General features: G+C 39.1%; 1 pseudogene across 1 annotated transcript; it reads left to right on the plus strand.

The window, feature by feature from the left end:
* The first annotated feature begins 2,556 nt into the window (after positions 1-2,556).
* On the plus strand, positions 2,557-5,434 carry LOC143597910 (elongation factor 2-like; annotated as a pseudogene). Its single transcript, XR_013147011.1, has 2 exons — positions 2,557-2,623; positions 2,953-5,434. The product of XR_013147011.1 is annotated as an elongation factor 2-like (transcript).
* The last annotated feature ends 1,210 nt before the right edge of the window (positions 5,435-6,644 follow it).

A 6,644-nucleotide genomic window follows, 5' to 3' on the forward strand; every position in this document is an offset into this window, starting at 1 on the left:
GCCACTTTTGTGTTTTTCGTCTACTTTTTGTGTTTTGTTTTGGGCTAGTGTTGGGCCTTTGGTTGTTTGTTTCGGCCCAAACCTATTTTGGCTTCTCTATTAATATGATATGATTGTAACTTAACTGATCATTGATCAGAATTAATAAAAAAAACTTTTGGCTTTTCAAGTTCTTGACTTTTGGGTCGAATTTAGGGGTTTGGGAAGGATCTTCACGGGTATTCCAAGAACCAGCGTGATTAGCCTTCAGATTCTCATCGTACGCTGCATCAATGCTCAGAAAGTCAACTTCTAAAGAGTTAAATATGTTTAATATGATTAGGCTGTCATTTGTATATTTTAATTTCTGAACTATTATGGTTCATTAACTTGCATACTAGATTACCAATGAGAATCCTACGACCCCTTGTGAAGCACGGGTTTTTCCCCCTCATAGCTCCACAACATTACCTAGACCTTCGTCCCCTATAGTTCCACAACATCAACACGCCCTCCCTCAATGAGTTATGAAAACGGGTTGAGTCTGGTCAAACCGGTTCGTGTTGGGTCAAATTGGGTAGGGTCTGATTTTTCATGGGCATGCACAGTTTTATAAACAATATGTTTATTTACTAAATTGATTTAGATGGATTGATCTGTTTCATGTATAGCTTTGATCTGTGATTAATTTTGGATTTGGCACATTCGGTATCTCTCCCACACACAAGTATGAATTAGAATGTACGTCAAATAAAACAGATTTCATTTTGACATCTCCGGAAGTCAAAACTATGCATTTTGTTTTGATAGGTATGAGCTTACAATATAGAAGAAATGTTGCAGGTCGAGGGAAAGCTAACTGAGCCAAGATTTAGTATCAAGTCAAAATGGCAACTTTTTAGGTGAATCATAGTAGGGTTGACTCGAAACATGAACACCATTGTTTTTTGATTCATTCAAAAAACTTATGTATTAACGTTAAAACGCTATGCATCAATTATGTCCGTTAACATATAAAGAACATACTTAATCCACAATTGTGTTTAATATATTATTTTTTCTTATGTTATATAGTTTTTTTTATTATTGGTATTGTAAACTATAACGAATACTAATTTTGCTATAGCAAATGCCGGTCCCATAAGGAAATTGCTAACAACTGAATCCCGTTGCGTACCTGCCGCAACACGCGGGCTCTTCTACTAGTATATGTTTAATGTGTCTTAGATACATAGCTTATAAACATATATTGTATAAGCTCGTTCATGTGCAGATCGTGTTTAGACGTAAGTCTGTGAATTCACGATCATGTGAGCCGTTTATCCTATGTTTTAACATTAATAAGTGGGTTTTTAGAGTATAGCATGTTGTTTGGAGTTCATATATCTCTTGAACTTTGTTTTGGATTCTCGTACTTGATCACCAACGTTCATATTTATCAGGTAGTTTGTGTACGAATTCCTTAACTTAGCTAACTTATGATCGCGTATGCATGGCCTTGCTAGACTTTATAAGCCACATTTAGTACAAGAAAACCAAATACGAAGTTATGACACGTGATTACGTTTAGGGTATGCACGGATATTGACTAGAAAATATCGGTTGTCATAAATAAGACCAAACGAAATTGAGCAATACATTTGTGAGCAATCCTAGAGCGAAATTAGGCTAGGCGAGGGGCACCTAGGAGCACCCCTTCCTACATATCCATACAAGACCCGAGTAGGCGGGTCAAGGTCCTACGAGATACCCACTACTCAGAGTATAACTACAACGATAGGTTTTCTATTATAATTCTGAAAGACAAACATATATATGAGAAAAAGAATAAAAGTAGACTGCACAATGTACACATGGTTATGAATAACCAAGTTAGTAATTGTATATATAAATAAATATTACTATAAAATAATTTACAACTAGAGTTATCTTATGTTCATTTTTATATATTTCAGTCAAAAGTTTATATTTTAAAAAATAACATGTTAATAAGATATATTTTAACGATAAATATATTCCGTATGTTTCAATGATCAATTGTGGAGTGACGGTTTTATAAAGGGCCATCAGTAAACTTATTAACCTAATTGATAATGAGCCCATTAAAACCAACCCTTGTGGTAAATAGGGTTTTACTATATAACCTTTTACTGACCGACCATCAAACTCTGCCTCCTCCTTTCACACAATCCTTGTAATCGGTAAGCATTTCACCGCATCCTAACTGCTGTAATTGTTTTCATTTTCATCGTTGTAGATCTGTGCTTGATCGGTGATTCTTGTCGTCGTTAATCAGTTTCATGCATGCAGTAATCATTTTTTTAGTTTATTGATCTGTTATTTATTATTGTTTACCTGGTCCTATGGGTTTTGGTGATCAAAATTTATGGTATTAAAATTGGTGGTTTTATGTTCTTTAGCTAATATGCGTATCTGTTTTTTGTTTACAGGAATTGTGATTGAAAGCTAGTCAAAATGGTAAAACCTTCTTTGAACATTGAATCTGTTTTTCATATTGAATGTTGTTCTTTTTATCTATTGTAATCTTATCAACAGGTGAACAAATCGCCCGAGGAGCTTCGCGAGATCATGGACCGCAAGCATAACATCCGTAACATGTCTGTTATCGCTCATGTCGATCATGGTACGTGTTTTATTTATTGTTTATTTATCATTTTGCTTACCATCATGGATGGGGTCTGAGCTTGAGTTCAACTCGTTTTTGACTTATTCTGGCTTGGCTCGTGAGTTGTTTAGTTTTTATACATAATACGTTTTTAATTATTTCATACATATTGTGGGGAAAAGAAACCCTAAAACGAGCCTAATCATGCATACTGGCTTGTTTGTTTTGATCTTCTTATCGATTCAATCTCGAGTAGCCCACATGCTCGTTTGCATCCATAATCATGCATTAGAAATCAGGCATGCTAGTTATTATATATGATCCCTAATTTTTGTTTCTGGTAACAGGGAAGTCAACATTGACCGACTCGCTTGTTGCTGCTGCCGGTATCATTGCAGCAGAAGTTGCTGGTGATGTACGGATGACCGACACGTGCTGACAAGGCAGAGCGCGGTATCACTATCAAGTCAACCGGGATCTCACTCTACTATGAAATGCATGACCAAGATCTCAAGAGTTTTAAAGGCGAACGGGACGGGAACGAGTACCTTATCAGTCTCATTGACTCGCCCGGGCACGTTGACTTTTCTTCTGAAGTCACTGCTGCTCTACGTATTACCGATGGTGCATTGGTGGTTGTTGATTGTATTGAAGGTGTTTGTGTGCAGACCGAGACCGTCCTCAGGCAAGCCCTCGGTGAAAGGATCCGGCCCGTGTTGACCGTCAACAAAATGGACCGGTGTTTCCTTGAACTTCAAGTGGATGGGGAAGAAGCATACCAAACATTTCAAAGGGTTATTGAAAATGCTAATGTTATTATGGCCACTTATGAAGACCCACTTCTCGGTGATGTCATGGTATACCCTGAGAAAGGTACAGTCGCGTTTTCTGCTGGTTTACACGGTTGGGCGTTTACTTTGACCAATTTCGCAAAAATGTACGCTTCGAAGTTCGGTGTTGACGAGTCAAAGATGATGGAAAGACTCTGGGGTGAAAACTACTTTGACCACAAAACCAGAAAATGGACCACAAAGAGCACGGGGTCTGCGTCGTGCCAACGTGGGTTCGTTCAGTTCTGTTACGTGCCGATCAAGCGGGTTATCAATACGTGTATGAATGACCGGAAAGACGAGCTGTGGCCTATGTTGGCCAAACTCGGAGTCAACATGAAGTCGGAAGAGAAAGAGTTGATGGGTAAGGCATTGATGAAACGGGTCATGCAAACCTGGCTCCCGGCTGCAACCGCGTTACTTGAAATGATGATATTTCATTTGCCGTCTCCTCACACGGCTCAAAGATACCGTGTCGAGAATTTATACGAAGGCCCGTTAGATGATGTTTATGCGAATGCGATTAGGAATTGTGACCCTAATGGCCCGCTTATGTTGTATGTGTCGAAAATGATTCCTGCTTCGGATAAAGAACGGTTTTTTGCTTTTGGTCGTGTGTTTGCGGGTAAGGTTTCAACGGGGTTGAAGGTTCGGATAATGGGCCCGAATTATGTTCCGGGTGAGAAGAAAGACTTGTATGTGAAAAGTGTTCAACGAACCGTTATTTGGATGGGAAAGAAACAAGAAACGGTTGAAGACGTCACGTGTGGAAACACGGTTGCTGTGGTCGGGTTAGATCAGTTTATCACCAAAAACGCAACCTTAACGAACGAGAAAGAAACCGATGCACATCCGATTCGAGCCATGAAGTTCTCTGTTTCGCCTGTGGTTCGTGTCGCAGTCCAGTGTAAGGTCGCGTCTGACCTCCCAAAGCTAGTCGAAGGTTTGAAACGGTTAGCGAAATCAGACCCGATGGTTGTTTGCACTATTGAAGAGTTGGGTGAACATATTATCGCGGGTGCGGGTGAGCTTCATCTTGAAATCTGTTTAAAAGATTTACAAGACGATTTCATGGGCGGTGCAGAGATTGTCGTTTCGGACCCGGTTGTATCGTTCCGTGAAACTGTTTTGGAAAAATCGTCACGAACTGTGATGAGCAAGTCACCAAACAAACATAACCGGCTGTACATGGAAGCTAGACCTTTGGAAGACGGGCTAGCCGAGGCTATAGATGATGGGCGAATCGGTCCAATAGATGACCCAAAAGTACGTGGGAAGATATTATCAGAAGAGTTTGGTTGGGATAAAGATCTAGCTAAGAAAATCTGGTGTTTTGGGCCAGAAACAACGGGCCCGAACATGGTGGTGGATATGTGTAAGGGTGTTCAGTATTTGAATGAGATAAAAGATTCAGTTGTTGCGGGTTTTCAATGGGCTTCAAAAGAAGGTGCATTAGCAGAAGAGAATATGAGGGGGATTTGTTTTGAAGTGTGTGATGTGGTCCTGCACGCTGATGCTATTCATCGCGGTGGTGGTCAAGTGATCCCAACCGCAAGGCGGGTGATCTACGCGTCCCAGCTCACTGCTAAACCTCGGTTACTCGAGCCAGTTTACTTGGTTGAGATTCAGGCGCCGGAACAAGCTTTAGGTGGGATCTACAGTGTATTGAACCAGAAGCGTGGGTACGTGTTTGAGGAAATGCAGCGTCCCGGGACGCATTTGTATAACATTAAAGCTTATTTGCCTGTGGTGGAGTCGTTTGGGTTTTCAGGTGCGTTGAGGGCTGCTACTTCGGGTCAAGCATTTCCTCAATGTGTGTTTGACCATTGGGATATGATGTCGGCTGACCCGTTGGAAGCGGGGTCGCAGGCGAGTGTGCTCGTGACCCAGATTCGGAAGAGGAAGGGTTTGAAGGAGCAGATGACACCACTTTCTGAGTTTGAGGACAAACTTTGAGTCACCAAAGTGTTATTGGTTTTCTTGGTTTTACTACTTTTGCTACTACTTGGTTATGCTTTTTGTTGGTTTTGAAATTTTTGTCTATTGGGTTCTAAATAATAAATTTTGTTAGAATAGGTTTATTAAAAATCGATGTCCTGTCTATGCCCTTTATAAAAGTTTTTGTGATGTTTTAAGTTTTTAACAAAGTAGCAGAGGCAGGATAGGAAGGTATACAAAAATAACAAATCCCAAGTAAAACATGGGCCTTGCCAGGGCATATGATAATATGATCAACAAAATAACAAATCCCAAAGAAAACATGGGCCTAGGGCATATGATAATATGATGGTATCTTCGGTTACGGTAACATCGGCGGCAAGCAATTTGGTACGAAGAATGGAATTCAGTGTCGTGAAACCGAATCAATTTAGTTCGCCAAACTTTGCCAAATGTACGTGTGTTTGATGGAAACAATGATTGTTTGGGTTTGTTGATTTGAGCATATCACCACCACCAATGAATATGTTCAGTCGGTACCAGTGAGGAGCCTTTTGTTGAGATTGGCTGTCGAGTTTTGAGTGTAGCGGTTATAGCAGTTTACGGTCTGAAGACACTAATATAACTTTTAAAGCTTGATGAATAGTTCCTGTATTTTTACTTGTGGCGGTGGGCAATTGACCAACCAGTAAATGTCATGTGTCATCCACTCACTTTTTTTTCTCTCTAATTAAACATATATACACTTGCTAAAACAAAATGTATATAAAATGTTCAGCGAGGACAAAAAAAAGAGTATAAATATAATTGTACACATTTTCTATCTCCACATGCAAGGCACATGTTAATACCCCCATCATTTTAGAACGTTTATAACTTTTTCGTATGATATTTTTTTTTAAAAAAAAATTCATCATAATAATAAGCGTTTTTTTTCTTTAATATGAGTATGATTTTTGTTATATAAAATATAAAACAAAAATCACGTCATTGTGTATTTTCGCTTATCATTGTGTCTTTTCGCACACTATTGTGTCATTTCGTTTATCATTGTGTCTTTTTTCGTCATTGTGTCTTTTCGCTTATCATTGTGTTTTTTTCGTCATTGTGTCTTTTTTCGTCATTGTGTATTTTCACACACCGTTGTGTTTTTTCGTTTATCATTGTGTTTATTTTCGTCATTGTGTCTTTTCGCACACCATTGTGTCTTTTCGCTTATAATTGTGTTTTTTTTCGTCATTGTGTCTTTTCACACACCATTGTGTCTTTTC

This window comes from Bidens hawaiensis, unplaced genomic scaffold (genome assembly GCF_021521415.1).
Source record: "Bidens hawaiensis isolate Kalapana, Puna unplaced genomic scaffold, B.hawaiensis_p1.1 tig00001842_1, whole genome shotgun sequence".
Taxonomy (NCBI): Eukaryota; Viridiplantae; Streptophyta; class Magnoliopsida; order Asterales; family Asteraceae; genus Bidens; species Bidens hawaiensis.